The following is a 19,906-nucleotide window of genomic DNA, read 5'->3' on the forward strand; positions in this document are numbered from 1 at the left end:
CCATATAAATAGCTTTTTAGCAAGCGAAGCTGCAAGCATATTGAAGGCACACAACACACAAGCAAAGGAAAGGCAAACGAAAAAGGCAAATATTTTTGTAATTTTTTTTAGAAGTGGGGGAGAGGAAAACGAGAGGCAAAAGGCAAATAATGTCAATGCAAGAGATGAGTTTGCGATAGTTACTTGGTATGCTTCACTTTGAATACTCCCTGACAACGGCGCCAAAAATTCTTCTTGCTACCTCTTGAGCTTGCGTTGGTTTTTCCCTTGAAGAGGAAAGGGTGATGCAGCATAGTAGCGAAAAGTATTTCCCTCAGTTTGAGAACCAAGGTATCAATCCAGTAGGAGTATCAAGGTGAGGCACCAATGTACCTGCGCAAAAACAAACAAACTTGCACCCAACGCTATAAAGGGGTTGTCAATCCCTTCACGATTATTTGCAAGGTGAGATCTGAAGGTGAAAAGTGTAACAAAGTAAATTTGTGGAGGTGAAAATATGATGTGAAGTAGACCCGGGGGCCATAGTGTTCACTAGAGGCTTCTCTCATGATAGCAAGTATTACGGTGGGTGAACGAATTACTGTCGAGCAATTGATAGAATCGCGCAAAGTCATGATGATATCTAAGGCAATGATCATACATATAGGCATCACGTTCGAGACAAGTAGACCGATACTTTCTGCATCTACTACTATTACTCCAGACATCGACCGCTATCCAGCATGCATCTGTGTATTGAGTTCATAACAAATAGAGTAAGGCCTTAAGCAAGACGACATGATGTAGAGGGATAGATTCATGCAATAGATATAAACCCCATCTTTTTACCCTTGATGGCAACAACACGATGCGTGCCTCGCTACCCCTTCTGTCACTAGGTGAGGACACCGCACGGTATGAACAAAAAACCAAGCACTTCTCCCATTGCAAGAATTATAGATCAAGTTGGCCAAACGAAACCCACAACTGGAAGAGAATTACAAGGATAGGAAATCATGCATATAATAGATCAGAGGAGACTCAAATAATATTCATAGATAATCTTATCATAAATCCACAATTCATTGGATCTTGATAAACACACCGCAAAAGAAAGTTACGTCGGATAGATCTCCATGAAGATCATGGAGAACTTTGTATTGAAGATCCAAGAGAGAGAAGAAGCCATCTAGCTACTAGCTATGGACCCGAAGGTCTGTGGTGAACTACTCACACATCATCGGAGAGGGAATGGTGTTGATGAAGAAGCCCTCCGTGTTCGAATCCCCCTCTGGCAGGGCACCAGAACGGTCCCCAGATGGGATCTTGCGGAGACAGAAGCTTGCGACGACGGAAAAGTATTTTTGCGGCTCTCTCTGGTGGTTCTGGATTTTTAGAGAATGTATAGGCGGAAGAGGTAGGGAAAAGGAGCCACGGGGGGCCCACAAGCCTGCTAGGCGCGCCCCCAGGCCGCGGCTAGGGGGCTTGTGACCTCCCCCGAGGTCCTTTGCCTTGGTTCCCAAGTCCCCTGCATATCTTCTGTTATGGAAAAAATCACCCCACATGTTTTATTCTATTTGGACTCCATTTAATATTCGTCTCTGAAAAAGGTCAAAAGCACGGAAAAAACAGAAACTGGCACTTGGCACTGAATTAATAGATTAGTCCCAAAAAAGATATAAAATAGCATATCCATGCATACAAAACATCCAAAGTTGACAAGATAATAGCATGGAACCATAAAAAATTATAGATACGTTGGAGACGTATCATGCTCCTAGATCGAAGGGAAGTAGTGTGTTGCATCATGTAGGACAAGAGAAGTGCACTAGCTTAAATAACAAGACAGGCATACTAGAGTACGACCTGAGTGGTATGTATAATTATGATCGATGTAAGATGTATCACGGTCTTTCTCTGAACATGACAATTATGTTATGAAAAATCTTGCAGTGTTTCCTTGGAAAATGTTTCTGATTTCCTTTCGTTCGAGTTTCATTTTCTTATTGGTTTTTGCAACATTAACCCAGCTTAGAGAAAATGAGCCGACCCTGGACACGCTCCATGCCAAGGGACATTGGAGAAAATCAATCCACCAAGACAAGGAACAACTTCACTCAAGGCCAGTCTAGCCAACATGAAAGAAGGCTAGCACTCTCAGAAGTGTGTCGTTTATATGAGCACAGCCAACAACAGCATCATGAAATGATGAATCAACTAATGAAGATGGGAAATAAGCATGGTCCACATCCACAACACTCTCGACTGGCTGAGCTACAAAAGACACGTCTGCCAACATTTTCACATACAGACAAACCAATGGAAGCAGACGATTAGCTACGTGACATTGAGAGAAAGATGACAAATGAATAATGTTCAGATCATGAAAAAGTATTGTACGCTCCCCACTATTTAACTAGAGCCGCATCCTCGTGGTGGGAAAACATCCTCCGTGTGCATCCAGATGAGAACAGTATCACATCGGCTGAATTTAAAGAAAGTTTCCGTGGAGCGCACATACCCAACAATGTTATGAAAATAAAGAAGAAAGAATTCGAAGACCTGAAGCAACAGAGTTCCAGCGTGACGGAGTACCTGGATCAGTATAATCAACTGTCCCGATACGCAAGTGAAGACTACAAGACTGAGGAAAGAAGGATAGAGAAGTTCCTGGATGGACTTGCTCCAGCATTAAAGTGCCAACTAGTTGTCCACACGTTTCCAGATTTTCAGACACTGGTAGACAAGGCCATTATTCTGGAAGCTGAACGTTGCAGCCTGGATGACATCCATAAACGCTGCCCTAATAATTCTACCCCAATACGCAACACCAGGCAGAAGACAGAGGACTCAAAGACTCAAGCTCCGCGTACCTCAACACCAACCACTAGATTCAACAACAACTCTTACGTGAGGAACAATGATTTCACTCCCCGTACCAGCATCACTTGTTTTGCATGTGGAGAAACAGGACACTAATCTTGGCAATGCCCAAAGGCCGGAAATGGTACAGCCAATACCAACACTTCCAACTTTGACTCAACACCAAAGCGCAACAATTTCAACCCCGATAACAATCACAGGAAGGGTCACCTGAATCTTGTCGCCAAGGAAGATGCCATGAACACACCTGATATTGTACTCGGTAAGTTTCCTGTCAACAAAATTCCTGCCCTGGTTTTGTTTGATTTTGGAGCTTCCCACTCATTCATTTTGAAAAGATTTGTTTCAAAACACAACATTTCAACCCTCCCCTTGGATAATTCAATGACTATTAAGTCCCGGAAGTACAACAGACTACTCAATAATATTGCAAGAATGTTACAATTGAAGTCAAAGATTTGGTGTTTTGAGCAAATCTTATTGTTATCGAAAGCAACACAGTGGATATTATCTTGGGAATGGACTGGTTAAACACCAACAAGGGATTCATTGACTGCTTTAATTGGACGGTCACCCTCACTCATCACCAAGGTAAAAAGGTAACTGTTGCAGCCCTACGAAGGAAAAAATCAAGCAAAGCAAGGTTAAACCAAACAGAAGCCAGTGAATTGAAAGATGTTCTAGTAGTATGTGAATTTCCAGATGTATATCTTGATGAGCTACCAGGTATGCCGCTAGACCGAGAGATAGAATTTGTCATCGAGCTTGCACCCGGTACAACCCCAATATATAAGAAGCCGTATCGCATGGCACCAACTGAGTTAGTCGAGCTCAAGAAACAGATTAAGGAACTATTGCAAAAATGATACATCAGACCTAGCTCTTCACCTTGGGGATCACTAGTACTGTTTGCTAATAAGAGAGATTGAACGCTAAGGCTATGCATTGATTATCGAGCACTCAACTTGGCCACTATCAAAAACAAGTACCCACTACCCAGAATAAATGATTTATTCAATCAATTAGCTCAGGCTAAGGTATTTTCAAAGATCGACTTGAGGTCAGGATATCATCAACTCAAGATCCGCCCAGAAGACATTCCAAAGACAACCTTTACCTCAAGATACGGACTGTACGAGTTCACAGTAATGCTTTTCGGGCTAACCAACGCACCAGCTTACTTCATACATCTGATGAACAACGTATACATGAAGTATATGGATAAGTTTGTCGTAGTCTTCATTGACGACATACTTGTCTACTCCAAAAATCCTAAAGAGCATGCGACACACCTAAGAACTGTATTGGGAGAACTCTGCAAGCATCAGCTATATGCGAAATTCAGCAAGTGCGAATTTTGGCTTAAACATGTCAGATTTTTGGGACACGTGATGACTCAAGAAGGCATAGCCGTGGATCCAGAAAAGGTCAAGGCCGTAAGCAAATGGCCGCAACCAACTAATGTGACAGACATCCGGAGTTTCCTTGGATTAGCAGGATATTATCGGAGGTTCATTGAAATTTTTTCTACTATTGCGCGACCTATGACCCAGATACTGAAGAAAGAAAAGAAATTCGAATGGACCGAAGCTTGTGAGAAATTTTTCCAAGAATTGAAGAAAAGGTTGACTACAACCCCAGTACTAATTGTACGTGACTTAAACAAGGATTTTTAAATATACCGTGATGCCCCCAGAAAAGGCCTCGGATGCGTACTCATGCAAGAAAGGAAGGCAGTGGCTTATGCTTCACGACAACTCCGACGTCACGAAGAGAACTACCCTACTCACGATTTGGAATTGGCCGCTGTAATCCATGCTCTCAAGGAGTGGAGACATTTTTTTCTTGGTAATCGTTGTGAAATATACACGGACCATAAGAGCCTCAAGTATATTTTCACACAACCGGATCTCAACCTACGACAACGACGATGGTTGGAATTAATTAAAGATTATGCCGTGGGCATCCATTACCACCCGGGTAAGGCTAATGTAGTAGCCGATGCTCTCAGCCGGAACCCCGCCTCAGGCAAGAAACCCGTGCCAAAGATGAGACCTAAGCTTGCAAAAGAGTTAGCTCTGCTAAAGCCGCTCCTCGTTCCAGAAGGTACAGTGGCACAACTTGAACTACAACCCAACTTGGCCGGGAATATCAAGGAAGCTCAGAAAGGTCACCTGAGCGTTGAGGGCATAAAGAAAAAGATGGACCTCGGGAAGGCCCCCGAGTTTATTATTGATGAGCAAGGAACTCTGTGGTACACAGACTGACTATGCGTACCCAACCAAGAGAACCTCAAAACTCAAATCATTGAGGAAGCCCACAACGTGCCCTATTCTATTCACCCCGGAGGCACAAAAATGTTCAAAGACCTCCATGCAAAATATTGGTGGCACGGAATGAAGAGAGATATTGCCTCCTTCGTCGCTTGTTGTGACTCATGTCAACGAATCAAGGGAGAACATCAGAAGCTAGCAGGGCTACTACAACCTATGAAGGTACCCGAATGGAAATGGGATGATGTAGGAATGGATTTTATTGTCGGACTACCCCGGTCCCGACACGGACATGACGCTATATGGGTAATTACTAATAGACTCACCAAAGTGGCTCACTTCATACCAGTCAAGACCACATACTCCACCTAGAAGCTAGCAAGGCTATACCTCGCCTGCATTGTGTGTCTTCACGGAGTACCCAAGACTATTGTATCCAATAGAGGTACCCAGTTTACCTCGAGATTTTGGGATTATCTGCAACAAGCCCTGGGAACACAGCTAGTATTCAACACAGCCTATCACCCTCAGACGGGAGGACAAACCGAACATATTCACTAGATCCTTGAAGACATGCTTAGAGCTTGTGTACTCACATATGGGAACAGTTGGGAAGACAGTTTGCCCTACGCCGAGTTTTCTTACAACAACAGTTATCAAGAAAGTCTGGATATGTCACCTTTCGAAGATTTATGCGGAAGACGATGTCGTACCCCTGTGAATTTGTCAGAGACCGGAGATAGCTGCATCTTCGGACCATAGTTCCTCCAAGAGGCCGAGGACAAGGTGAAAGTCGTAACAGAGAAACTCAAGACAACACAAAGCTGACATAAAAGCTACTATGATCAAAAACACCGGGATGTCGGTTTCGAACCCAATGATTATGTATACCTTAAGGTATCACCCATGAGAGGACAACAAAGATTCAAGGTCAAACGCAAACTTGCACCTCGCTTCATCGGACCATTCCGCATTATTGCTCGCAAATGACAAGTTGCCTATCAGCTGGACCTACCAACAGAATTGTCAGACGTACGTGACGTGTTCCACATCTCTCAGCTAAGGAAGTATGTGAGGAACCCCGAGCAACAAGTAGCTCATGATATCATAGAAGTGCAACCGGATCTATCCTATCAGGAACACCCCGTAAGGATATTAGAGGAATTAGAAAGAAGGACTCGACAGAATGTCACCAAGCTATTCAGAGTACAATGGAGCAACCACTCAGAGGATGAGGCCACATGGGAAAGAGAGGATTACCTACAGAAAGAGGAACCATAGCTTCTTGAGGAATGGCTTAAATCTCGGGGACAAGATTTTTCTTTAGGGGGTAGGTGTTGTAACACCCACGATTTTTCAAATTTTACTTTTCCTTGATTTCCTTGAAATTTGAATTTTTGAATTGACAAGAACTTGGGAGCTTTCTTGCTAATCTCCATGAGAGAAAACTTTTGAGCTTCTTCTCCACCATACAAATTCAGAAATACCCTCTTGGCCTTTCTCATGAATGAAATGGTTGAAGAATATTTCTTTTACTCTTGAATTGGATACCTTTTATTTTTATTTGGATTTCTCCATAAGCTTATTTATTAATTCTTCAAAGAAAATTAATCACCGGTCTGTTTTTAAATATTTTAACTCTTCTCCAAATCCCTAAGCTTATTTTGAAAGTTTTCCAAAGATTTAGAAGGGTTGGATCACCCCAATTATTTTTATTTCTAAAATGGGAATTTATGTAATCAGTTTGAGCTTCAAGAATTTTTCAAAGGAACCTCCTTTTTCCTTTGGAATCTTGACCCCAAACTTTGGCTGTTTGTAGTCCTTAGTATCTTGAACCTATTCCAGCAAAAAACTTTGGGTCCTCAGGTTTGAAAATTTCAAATTTGGTTTCACGAAAGTTTGACCCCAGAAACTCATTTTTGATTCAAACCTGCCTTAAACTGAGAGTGCTCCGCTCCTAATTTCAGCACCAAATTGTTTTTCTAGCTAGAGTTTTCTTTTTGTCGAGCACCTGATCTGCACCTGACTGAAGCTGTGTGAATTGAATTCAAACCAAACTTTAGGTAGAGCGAAACCTTCCCCTCTTCGTCAATCTCGCCAGTAGCAGCGAGTTTGCCGTCGCTCGTGTGCTTCGACCCTATCCTCAGTGTCGCCGGAGGCTTGGCCTCTTCCACTCGTTGGTATGCTCGCTGACAGAGCCGGCCAAAGCCCTAGCAGTGGCTCTGCAGTAGCCGCATCAGCTCCATGCTTCACTCCCGTGCTGCCTAGCACCGCCCTTTGCTCGTGCTGCCGCCGCGTGCCCCTACTCGACCCTGTGCCCCGCAAAGGCCGTCGCCACACACCGTGCAGCTCAGAGCACGAGTTGTGCAGCCGCAGTGCGCAGCAATGGACGCGTCGTCACCGCATTGCCACGGTCGATGACCAAGCTCCCTTTGGTCAAAAATGGAGCCCCAGTAGTGATTAGGTGCGATCCTAGCCACCTAACCGCCTGCCCAAGCTCCTGCGTCGCCAGAATCGCTCGCTGGAGTTAATGTCGTAGCTCGTCTCACGGCGCCTATAAATAGAGCTCCCCTCCAGTGCTTCTGACCTCGCACAACTCATCCCTATCCTCCATCTCCACATCTAGGAACCAGCCGATCCAGGAAGGGGTCCTCGAGGGGCCTTCTTCCCCACCTCTGGCCGCCCCGATCTGCTTCGGGATCCGGCCGCTCCCGTGCAGTGTAAGTAGAGGCAGGACCCCTGAGGCCTTCGTTTGCATCCATGATCTCCTCCCTTGCTTACCTCGTGCTCAATTTCAACACAGAGTCTCTCTGTCGTCGATCTCCTTGCGTCACCGGAGTTGCTGCCACCGGAGATCTGCTACCGTCGACGTGAGGCCTCCCCCGATGTCCAATCCCTCTCCATCAGTCAGGTGAGTCTTCGGTGAGTGAACCCTAATACGTCCATTTTGCATCATGCTTTCATGTTGATATTTATTGCTTTTTGGAGTGTTATATTACTTGTGGTACCATATTTATGCCTTTTCTCTCTTATTTTGCAAGGTTTATTTGAAGAGGGAGAATCCAGGCAGTTGGAATTCTGGACTGGAAAAGGAGCAAATCCTAGTCCACTATTCTGCACATCTCCAAATGCCCTGAAAATTTACGTGGATTTTTTCTGGAATATATTAAAAATACTGGACGAAAGAACTACCGGAGGGGGGCCACCAGGGCTCCACAAGCTTGCCCACCGCCACCACCCCCCGGTGGCGCAGGGCAGGCTTGTGGGTTGCCTGACGGCCCACTAGGCCCCCTCTTTTGCTATATGAAGCGTCCTGGTCTGGAAAAAATCAAGAGGAAGGTTTTTCATGGTTTCGCTGCCGCCACGAGGCGGAACTTGAGCAGATCCAATCTAGAGCTCCGACAGGACGATCCTGCCGGGGAAACTTCCCTCTCGGAGGGGGAAATCGTCGCCATCGTCATCACCAACACTCCTCTCGTCGGAGGGGAGGCATCTTCATCAACATCTTCATCAGCACCATCTCCTCTCCAATCCCTAGTTCATCTCTTGTAACCAATCTTCGTCTCGCAATTCTGATTGGTACTTGTAAGGTTGCTAGTAGTGTTGATTACTCTTTGTAGTTGATGCTAGTTGGATTACTTGGTGGAAGAGTTTATGTTCAGATCCTTGATGCTATTCATTACACCTCTGATCATGATTATGATTATGTATTGTGAGTAGTTACTTTTGTTCCTGAGGACATGGGATAAGTCATGCTGATAATAGTCATGTGAATTTGATATTCGTTTGGTATTTTGATATGTTGTATGTTGTTTTTCCTCTAGTGGTGTTATGTGAACGTCGACTACATAACACTTCACCATATTTGGGCCTACAGGAAGGCATTCAGAAGTAGTAAGTAGATTATGGGTTGCTGGAGTGACAGAAGCTCAAACCCCAGTCTATGCGTTGCTTCGTGAAGGGCTGATTTGGATCCACTAGTTCAATGCTATGGTTAGACGTTGTCTTAATTCTTCTTTTGTAGTTGCGGATGCTTGCGAGAGAGATTAATCATAAGTGGGATGCTTGTCCAAGTAAGGGCAGTACCCAAGCGCCGGTCCACCCACATATCAAACTATCAAAGTAACGAACGCGAATCATATGAACATGATGAAACTAGCATGACAGAAATTCCCGTGTGTCCTCGGGAGCGTTTTTCCTCCTATAAGACTTTGTTCAGGCTTGTCCCTTGCTAAAAAAGGGATTGGGACACTTGCTGCACCATTTCTACTACTTGTTACTTGTACTTTTTGCTCGCTACATTTCACCTCGCTACACAATCACTTGTTGCCGCTACTTTCAGTGCTTGCAGTTATTACCTTGCTGAAATCTGCTTATCAGAGCCTTCTGCTCCTCATTGGGTTCGACACTCTTACTTATCGAAAGGACTACGATTGATCCCCTATACTTGTGGGTCATCAAGACTCTTTTCTGGTGCCGTTGCCGGGGAGTGAAGCGCCTATGGTAAGTGGAAATTGGTAAGGAAACATTTTTATACTATGCTGAAATTTATTGTCACTTGTCACTATGGAAACTCTTCCTTTGAGGAGTTTGTTCGGGGTATCTTCACCACGAACGGAAGCACGAGGAGTTGCTCCTCAACCTGAGGTACCTACTGAAAATATCTTTTATGAAATTCCTTTCGGTATGCTTGAGAAACTGCTGGCTAATCCTTTTACAGGAGATGGATCTTCACATCCAGACTTTCATCTAATCTATGTAGATGAAGTTTGTGGTTTATTTAAGCTTGCAGGTTTGCCCGAGGATGAGGTAAAGAAGAAAGTATTTCCTTTATCTTTGAAGGATAAGGCGTTGACATGGTATAGGCTATGTGATGATGCTGGATCATGGGGCTACAATCGGTTGAAATTGGAATTTCATCAAAAGTTATATCCTATGCATTTAGTACATCGTGATCGGAACTTTATTTATAACTTTTGGCCTCGTGACAGGGAAAGCATAGCTCAACCTTGGGGGAGGCTTAAATCAATGCTATATTCATGCCCCAATCATGAGCTCTCGAGAGAAATCATCACTCGAAACTTTTATGCTCGGCTTTCTCATGAAGATCGTACCATGCTTGACACTTCTTGTGCCGGTTCTTGTATGAAGAAGGATATTGATCACAAGTGGAATTTATTGGAGAGAATCAAACGCAACTCTGAAGATTGGGAGCTGGTGGAAGGTAAGGAGTCAGGTATGAATTTCCAGTTTGATTGCGTTAAATCTTTTGTTGAGACAAACACTTCTAGAGATTTTAGCGCTAAGTATGGACTTGACTCTGAGATAGTAGCTTCTCTATGTGAATCTTTTGTTGCTCATGTTGATCTTCCCAAAGAGAAGTGGTTTAAATATCATCCTCCTGTAGAAAGCAACATAGCCAAAATCAATCTAGTTGAGGAGAAAATCATAGCTTTTAGTGATCCTATTGTTCCTTGTGCTTACACTGAGAAACCACCATACCCTGCTAGGATAAAGGATTGTTCTAAAGCTCCAACTGTGATACGTAGGGGTTACATTAGACCACTTGCACCCCTGAGGAGATTAGAGTTGAACCTAGTGTTGCTATTATCAAATATTTCTTAGCCGAAGACATAGATGGGCATGTTATCAAATTCTGTGAGGACTCCGCTAGAATTGCTAAACCTCACGCGAAAGACAAGCACGAACCTGTAGTTGGTTTGCCCGTTGTTTCTGTTAAGATAGGAGATCACTGTTACCATGGTTTATGTGATATGGGAGCTAGTGTTAGTGCAATACCCCGTTCTCCATATGATGAAATTAAAGATGAGATTGCACCTGCTGAGTTAGAACGCATTGATGTCACTATCATGCTAGCTAATAGAGACACTATCTGCCCTCTGGGAATTGTGAGTGACGTAGAAGTCCTATGTGGTAAGACGAAGTATCCTACTGATTTCCTCATCCTTGGTACTGCACAAGATAGCTTTTGTCCCATCATATTTGGTAGACCCTTTCTCAACACTGTCAATGCTCACATTGATTGCATGAAGCAGACCGTCACAGTAAGTTTCGAGGGTGTGTCTCATGAATTTAACTTCTCCAAGTTTGGAAGACAAACCCATGAAAGAGAGTCATCTGGTAGAGATGAAATCATTGCTCTTGCCTCTATTGCCGTACCTCCTATGGATCCTTTAGAGCGATATCTGCTTGAGCATGAAAATGATATGCATATGGAGGAGAGAGATGAGATAGATAAAATTGTCTTAGAACAATATCCTATTCTCAAGAATAATCTGCCTGTTGAACTGCTTGGGGATCCTCCCCCACCAAAGGGTGATCCTGTGTTCGAGCTTAACCTGATACTCTTAAGTATGCCTATCTTGATGAGAAGGAGATATATCCTGTCATTATTAGTGCTCTCCTCTCAGAGTGCGAAGAGAAGAAGTTACTAAAAACTCTGAGGAAGCACCGCGCTGCTATTGGATATACTCTTGATGATCTTAAGGGTATTAGTCCTACTCTATGTCAGCACAAGATTAAAACCGATCCTGACTTTAAACCAGTTGCTGATCATCAAAGGAGATTAAATCCTAAGATGAAAGAGGTCGTTAGAAAAGAAATATTAAAGCTTCTGGAAGGAGGAAGCATTTATCCTATTGCTCATAGTGATTGGGTAAGTCCAGTACATTGCGTACCTAAGAAGGGAGGTATCACCGTCGTTCCTAATGATAAGGATGAACTAATCCCACAAAGGATTATTACCGGCTACAAAATGGTGATAGACTTCCGGAAACTGAACAAGGCAACTAGGAAAGATCATTATCCTTTGTCGTTCATAGACCAAATGCTAGAAAGGCTATCAAAGCACACACACTTCTGCTTTCTAGACGGTTATTCAGGTTTCTCGCAAATACCTGGTTCACAATCTGATCAAGAGAAAACCACTTTCACCTGCCCTTTCGGTACCTTTGCCTATAGACGTATGCCTTTCGGCTTATGTAATGCACCTGCCACCTTCCAAAGATGTATGATGGCTATATTCTCTGACTTTTGTGAAAAGATTGTCGAGGTTTTCATGGATGAACTCTCCATTTACGGGTCTTCCTTTGATGATTGCCTGAGCAACCTTGATCGAGTCTTACAGAGATGCGAAGAAACCAACCTCGTCCTGAATTGGGAGAAGTGCCACTTTATGGTTAATGAAGGTATCATCTTAGGACACAAAATCTCTGAAAGAGGCATTGAAGTTGATAACGCTAAGGTTGATGAAATTGAGAAAATGCCTTGCCCCACAGATATCAGAGGTATACGAAGTTTCTTAGGTCATGTTGGTTTCTATAGAAGGTTCATTAAAGACTTCTCTAAGATTTCCAGGCCTCTTACCAACCTCTTGTAGAAGGATGTTCCTTTTGTTTTTGATGAGGATTGTGAGGAAGCCTTTGAAATACTTAAGAGGGCTTTGATAACCGCACCTATTGTTCAACCACCTGACTGGAACTTGCCCTTTGAAATCATGTGTGACGCTAGTGATTATGATGTTGGTGCTGTTCTAGGACAAAGAGTTGACAAGAAGTTGAATGTCATTCACTACGCTAGTAAAACTCTAGATAGTGCCCAAAGAAACTATGCCACTACGGAGAAGGAATTTTTAGCAGTCGTGTTTGCATGTGAAAAGTTCAGATCTTACATAGTTGACTCCAAAGTCACTATTCACTCTGATCATGTTGCTATTAAGTACCTCATGCAAAAGAAGGACGCTAAGCCTAGGCTGATCAGATGGGTTCTCCTGCTACAGGAATTTGATTTGCACGTTGTTGACCAAAAGGGTGTTGATAACCCTGTAGCAGATAACTTGTCTATGCTAGAGAATGTCCTTGATGACCCACTACCTATTGATGACAGCTTTCCTCATGAGTAATTAAACATCATCCGCACTTCTCATAGTGCATCGTGGTATGCCGATTATGCAAACTATATCCTAGCCAAATACATACCACCCAGTTTCACCTATCAGCAAAAGAAGAAATTCTTCTTTGATTTGAGACACTACTTTTGGGATGATCCTCACCTTTATAAGGAAGGAGTGGATGGTATTATTAGACGTTGTTGCGTGAACATGAACAGGGACGGATCTTGCAGAAGTGTCATTCCGAAGCCTACGGAGGACACCATGCTGGAGATAGAACTGCCCATAAGGTATTGCAATCAGGTTTCTATTGGCCCACTCTCTTCAAGGATGCCCGTAAGTTTGTCTTGTCTTGTGACGAATGCCAAAGAATAGGGAACATCAGTAAGCGTCAAGAGATGCCTATGAACTATTCACTTGTCATTGAACCATTTGATGTCTGGAATTTGATTATATGGGACCCTTCCCGAGTTCCAATGGGTACACTCACATCTTAGTTGCTGTGGATTACATTACTAAGTGGGTAGAAGCTATCCCCACTAAAAATGCTGATCACCACACCTCTATTATGATGCTTAAAGAAGTCATATTCCCAAGATTTGGAGTCCCTAGATACTTGATGACTGATGGCGGTTCACGCTTCATTCATGGTGTTTTCCGTAAGATGCTAGCTAAGTATGATGTCAACCATAGAGTTGCATCTCCTTATCATCCTCAGTCTAGTGGTCAAGTGGAGTTGAGTAATAGGGAGATCAAGTTGATCCTACAAAAGACCGTCAATAGATCTCAAAAGAACTGGTCTAGCAAACTTGATGATGCACTATGGGCTTATAGGACTGCTTATAAGAATCCCATGGGCATGTCACCGTATAAAATGGTTTACGGTAAGGCATGTCATTTACCTCTTGAGCTAGAACACAAAGCTTATTGGGCAATCAAAGAGCTCAACTTTGATTTCAAACTTGCCGGTGAGAAGCGGTTGTTTGATATTAGTTCGTTAGATGAATGGAGAGCCCAGGCATATGAGAATGCCAGGTTGTTCAAGGAAAAGGTTAAGAGATGGCACGACAAACGAATACAGAAACGAGAGTTCAATATAGGTGATTATGTCTTGCTAAACAATTCTCGTTTGAGATTCTTTGTAGGGAAGCTTCTCTCTAAATGGGAAGGTCCCTATGTTGTCGAGGAAGTATATCGTTCCGGTGCCATCAAAATCAATAACACGGAAGGAAATTTTCCTAGAGTGGTAAATGGGCAAAGAATCAAGCATTACATCTCTGGTAGTCCCATAAATGTTGAGACCAATATCATCAATGTCATAACTCCAGAGGAGTACATAAGGGATGCTTATCATCCTGTTTCAGACCTTGAAAACGAAGATGTATCTGTTTCGGCAAGAAATTGCACTCAGATACTTTTCCAATAGGAAATTTCTTCCGTTTTGGAATTTTTGGAAAATTAGAAAAATAAAAAGCAGTCCGGAGAGCAAACGAGGCAGCCACAAGGGCTCACTCCGCCACCACCCCCTGGTGGTGGGGGGCAAGCTTGTGGGCACCTCGTGTGCCTCCCGGACTCTGTTTTCTTGCGAATGACTCCTTCTGGTCCAGAAAAATCAACATATAGTCGCCCGAAGGTTTTGATCTCCGTATCACGCAGTTTTCCTCTGTTTTCGTTTCGAGCTTGTTCTGCCGCAGATCTAGGTCAAGATGTCCTCTCAAGATTCAGAGGGAGAGAGCTATGTGGCTGACTACCTTGCTAACCCCAAGGTCTATGGGGACTTGGAACCATATGGCTGGACCACTGATGAGGAAGAGGACTATGAGCCCAAAGGGAAGGAGAAATCGAGTTCCGATGAAGACGAGGCTCCTCTACCTCAACTTGCAAACACCCATGTGGAGTTCAAGAAGTCAAGCCTCCCTGACCATAGGAAGAAGCCTAAGACCTTGTTTACCCCTTCTCGTTTCTTGCAGGAGAGTAAGCAGGAACTTTGCCATAGAGTGTTGAAACTTGAGGAGGAAAATGACGATATAAGGGAGCATAACTTTTTGCTCAAGTGGAAATTAGACAAGCTCAAGACTGCTCCAACAACACCACCATCACCACCAAAGGAAGACAACTAAGCATTGGTATGGGCAATCCCCTTGGCTTCTACCAAGCTTGGGGGAGTTGCCCTGGTATCGTATCACCTTTATATCTTTTGCTTTTACCTTTGTTTTAGTTCTTTCCTTTTCAGTTTTTATTTCTTCTTTTAGAAGAATAACTCTTTAGTTTTTAGTTTGAGTCTTTTGCTTTTGTCTCTCCCCCGATGTATTCGAGCTTATGAGATATATAATAAAGAGTGTATTAGTCAAGGGCTTTGCTTTGTGCCATGATCAAAAAGTATGAAAAGAACGATAGCATGAAATATCATGAGACGATCTTATGGAAAGTGATAACTTCACTTATGACACGTATGATGATTGAAACTTGTTGATAATAAATCAACATAGACCTCAGTCATTGTTGCAATTAATAAGTAGTAATAAGGAAAGAGATGTTCACATATAAATATATCATCTTAGACACTTTTTGCAATTGTGAGCACTCACCCAACTATTACATGCCTAGGAGTAGATGTTGGACAAGGAAGACAACATCATGAATTGCGTTTGCTTGGTTCCAAACAATGTTATATGATTAGAGATCCCTTAGCGTGTGACGATTGCTTCCACCTCATATTAGCCAAAACTCCCACACCAAGTAGAGATACTACTTGTGCATCCATAAACCTCCAACCAGTTTTGCCTTGAGAGTCCACCATACCTACCTATGGATTGAATAAGATCCTTCAAGTAAGTTGTCATCGGTGCAAGCAATAAAAATTGCTCTCTAATATGTATGATCTAGTAGTGTGTGGAAAATAAGCTTTGTACGAACCTGTGATGAGGAAGACATAAAAGCGACAGACTGCATAAGAAAGTTCTTTGTCACAGGAGGCAATATAAGTTGACATTCCTCTGCACTAAGAGGACACGCATTCAAACCTCAAAAGCGCATGACAACCTCTGCTTCCCTCTGCGAAGGGCCTATCTTGTACCTTTACTTTTTACCCTTGTAAGAGTCATGGTGACCATCACCAATTCCCTTTTTGCCTTTGTCTTGGCTACCGTCACATGCTTGAGAAAGATCTATATTCAAATATCAACTTGGAGTTGAGTACTCATGCTTTATTGTTGTTGACTTTACCCTTGAGGTAAATCGTTGGGAGGCAAAACTATAAGCCCCTATCTTCCTATGTGTTCAGCTGAAACTTTGACACCATGAGTACCACGTGAGTTGTAACAATTGTGGAAAACAAAAGAGATGATTGAGTATGTGGGTTTGCCTTACAAGCTCTTATTTGACTCTTTCTGATGTTGTGATAAATTGCAATTGCTTCATTGACTATGGACTATTGTTGGTTACTTCTCGGTAAGGTTTTTGCTTCATGCTTTGCTTTGTGAAGGAATTGTTACTTTCCCATAAGAATCTTTATGATGTATTGTTGTCCTATGTGTGATCATGATGCCCTCATGTCCGTATTATGTTCTATCGACACCTTCGTCCCTCAACATGTGGACATGTTAATGGAACTTGGTTTTTGCTTTAGGACAAGCGAGGTCTAAGCTTGGGGGAGTTGATACGTCCATTTTGCATCATGCTTTCATGTTGATATTTATTGCTTTTTGGGCTGTTATATTACTTGTGGTACCATATTTATGCCTTTTCTCTCTTATTTTGCAAGGTTTATTTGAAGAGGGAGAATTCAAGCAGTTGGAATTCTGGACTGGAAAAGGAGCAAATCCTAGTCCACTATTCTGCACAACTCCGAATGCCCTGAAAATTTATGTGGATTTTTTCTGGAATATATTAAAAATACTGGGCAAAAGAACTACCGGAGGGGGCCACCAGGGCTCCACAAGCTTGCCCACCGCCACTACCCCCTGGTGGCGTAGGGCAGGCTTGTGGGTTGCCTGACGGCCCACTAGCCCCCCACTTTTGCTATATGAAGCGTCCTGCTCTTGAAAAAATCAAGAGGGAGCTTTTTCATGGTTCCGCCGCCGCCATGAGGCGGAACTTGAGCAGATCCAATCTAGAGCTTCGGCAGGACGATCCTGCCGGGGAAACTTCCCTCCCGGAGGGGGAAATCGTCGCCATCGTCATCACCAACACTCCTCTCGTCGGAGGGTAGGCATCTTCATCAACATCTTCATCAGCACCATCTCCTCTCCAATCCCTAGTTCATCTCTTGTAACCAATCTTCGTTTCGCAACTCCGATTGGTACTTGTAAGGTTGTTAGTAGTGTTGATTACTCTTTGTAGTTGATGCTAGTTGGATTACTTGGTGGAAGAGTTTATGTTCAGATCCTTGATGCTATTCATTACATCTCTGATCATGATTATGATTATGTTTTGTGAGTAGTTACTTTTGTTCCTGAGGACATGGGATAAGTCTTGCTGATAAGAGTCATGTGAATTTGATATTCGTTCAGTATTTTGATATGCTGTATGTTGTTTTTCCTATAGTGGTGTTATGTGAATGTCGACTACATAACACTTCACCAGATTTGGGACTAGAGGAAGGCATTGGGAAGTAGTAAGTAGATGATGGGTTGCTGGAGTGACAGAAGCTTAAACCCAAGTCTATGCGTTGCTTCGTGAGGGGCTGATTTGGATCCACTAGTTTAATGCTATGGTTAGGCATTGTCCTAATTCTTCTTTTGTAGTTGCGGATGCTTGCAAGAGAGGTTAATCATAAGTGGGATGCTTGTCCAAGTAAGGGCAGTACCCAAGCGCCGGTCCACCCACATATCAAACTATCAAAGTAACAAACGCGAATCATATGAACATGATGAAACTAGCATGACAGAAATTCCCGTGTGTCCTCGGGAGCGTTTTTCCTCCTATAAGACTTTGTTGAGGCTTGTCCCTTGCTACAAAAGGGATTGGGCCACTTTCTGCACCGTTGCTACTACTTGTTAGTTGTTAGTTTTTGCTCGCTACATTTCACCTCGCTACACAATCACTTGTTACCGCTACTTTCAGTGCTTGCAGTTATTACCTTGCTGAAATCCGCTTATCAGAGCCTTCTGCTCCTCGTTTGGTTCGACACTCTTACTTATCGAAAGGGATACGATTGATCCCCTATACTTGTGGGTCATCAAACCCGCACCCCTAGTTGGCTCTCCCCTCCCTCCTAGTGTCGCCGGTGATCGCCGGATACTTCTCGCGCCGGTGGGCATTCGAACCTGACACGGGACCCCCTCTATCAGTGTCTATCTCTTCCTCAGAAGCGTTTAGTTGGAAACATATTCGGCCAGTTGCCATTTTCCTTTCGGAAAAACGCCTTTCCCTTCGGGCGTTTTGACTAAATCTCAGTCTAGCCCCTGGTTCTATTAATACTAATTACATAATAGTCCCTGGTAATGTTTTGGCTATAACTTTTGATCCGTAACTTATTTTTCGGTGATTCGTTTTGCAAATTGTTCCTGGTAATTCCTAGTTTATTTTAAGATTTTTCGAAAAATATTTTAAGACCAGTAGCTAGGCAGTACCACTTATACCCTTGTTTGATCTATACCGTAGATTTCGACACCGAAATACCGGACGCCAACTGCACCGAGCTTGATCCCGACTACGTGGAACCAGGCAAGCATGTTTGTTACTTTTGGTGTGCTGTTTGATAACTTAGCTCATATTTATTATTCACCACGTTGAATATTTCATACCTGCCTTACATATTCAACCATAATAAAAATATGATGATGGCAAGTGGTGGTTATGAAAAGGTTGTGGAATAGCCTAGTCACGCGGAACGTGATAGGTTATGCCCTTGTCGTGGCTTTATGATGACCCACAAGTGTAGGGGATCTATCGTAGTACTTTCGATAAGTAAGAGTGTCGAACCCAATGAGTAGCAGAAGGATCTGACAAGTGGTTTTCAGCAAGGTATTCTCTGTAAGCACTGAAATTATCGGTAACCGATAGTTGTGTGAAAAGATGATTCGTAGCAAGTAGCAAGTAACAAGTAACAAAGGTGCAACAAAGTGGCCCAATCCCTTTTGTAGCAAGGGAGAAGCCTGGAGAAACTCTTATAGGAGGTAAAGCGCTCCCGAGGACACATGGGAAATTATGTCAAGCTAGTTTTCATCATGTTCATATGATTCACGTTCACTACTTTGATAGTTTGATATGTGGGTGGACCGACGCTTGGGTACTGCCCTTACTTGGACAAGCATCCCACTTATGATTAACCCCTCTCGCAAGCATCCGCAACTATGAAAGACGAATTAAGACAAAGTCTAACCATAGCATTAAACTAGTGGATCCAAATCATCCCCTTACGAAGCAACACATAAACTAGGGTTTAAGCTTCTGTCACTCTAGCAACCCATCATCTACTTACTACTTCCCAATGCCTTCCTCTAGGCCCAAATAATGGTGAAGTGTTATGTAGTCGACATTCACATAACACCACTAGAGGAAAAACAACATACAACACATCAAAATATCGAACGAATACCAAATTCACATGACTACTTATAGCATGACTTATCCCATGTCCTGAGGAACAAAAGTAACTACTCACAAAGCGTAATCATATTCATGACCAGAGAGGTAATGAGTAGCATCAAAGATCTGAACATATAATCTTCCACCAAGTAATCCAACTAGCATCAACTACAAAGAGTAATTAACACTACTAGCAACCTTACAAGTACCAATCAGAGTCGCGAGACGGAGATTGGTTACAAGAGATGAACTAGGGTTTGGAGACGAGATGGTGCTGATGAAGATGTTGATGGTGATGAGTCCCCTCCTATGAGGGGAGTGTTGGTGATGA

This window comes from Hordeum vulgare, chromosome 3H, assembly GCF_904849725.1.
Source record: "Hordeum vulgare subsp. vulgare chromosome 3H, MorexV3_pseudomolecules_assembly, whole genome shotgun sequence".
Lineage (NCBI taxonomy): Eukaryota > Viridiplantae > Streptophyta > Magnoliopsida > Poales > Poaceae > Hordeum > Hordeum vulgare.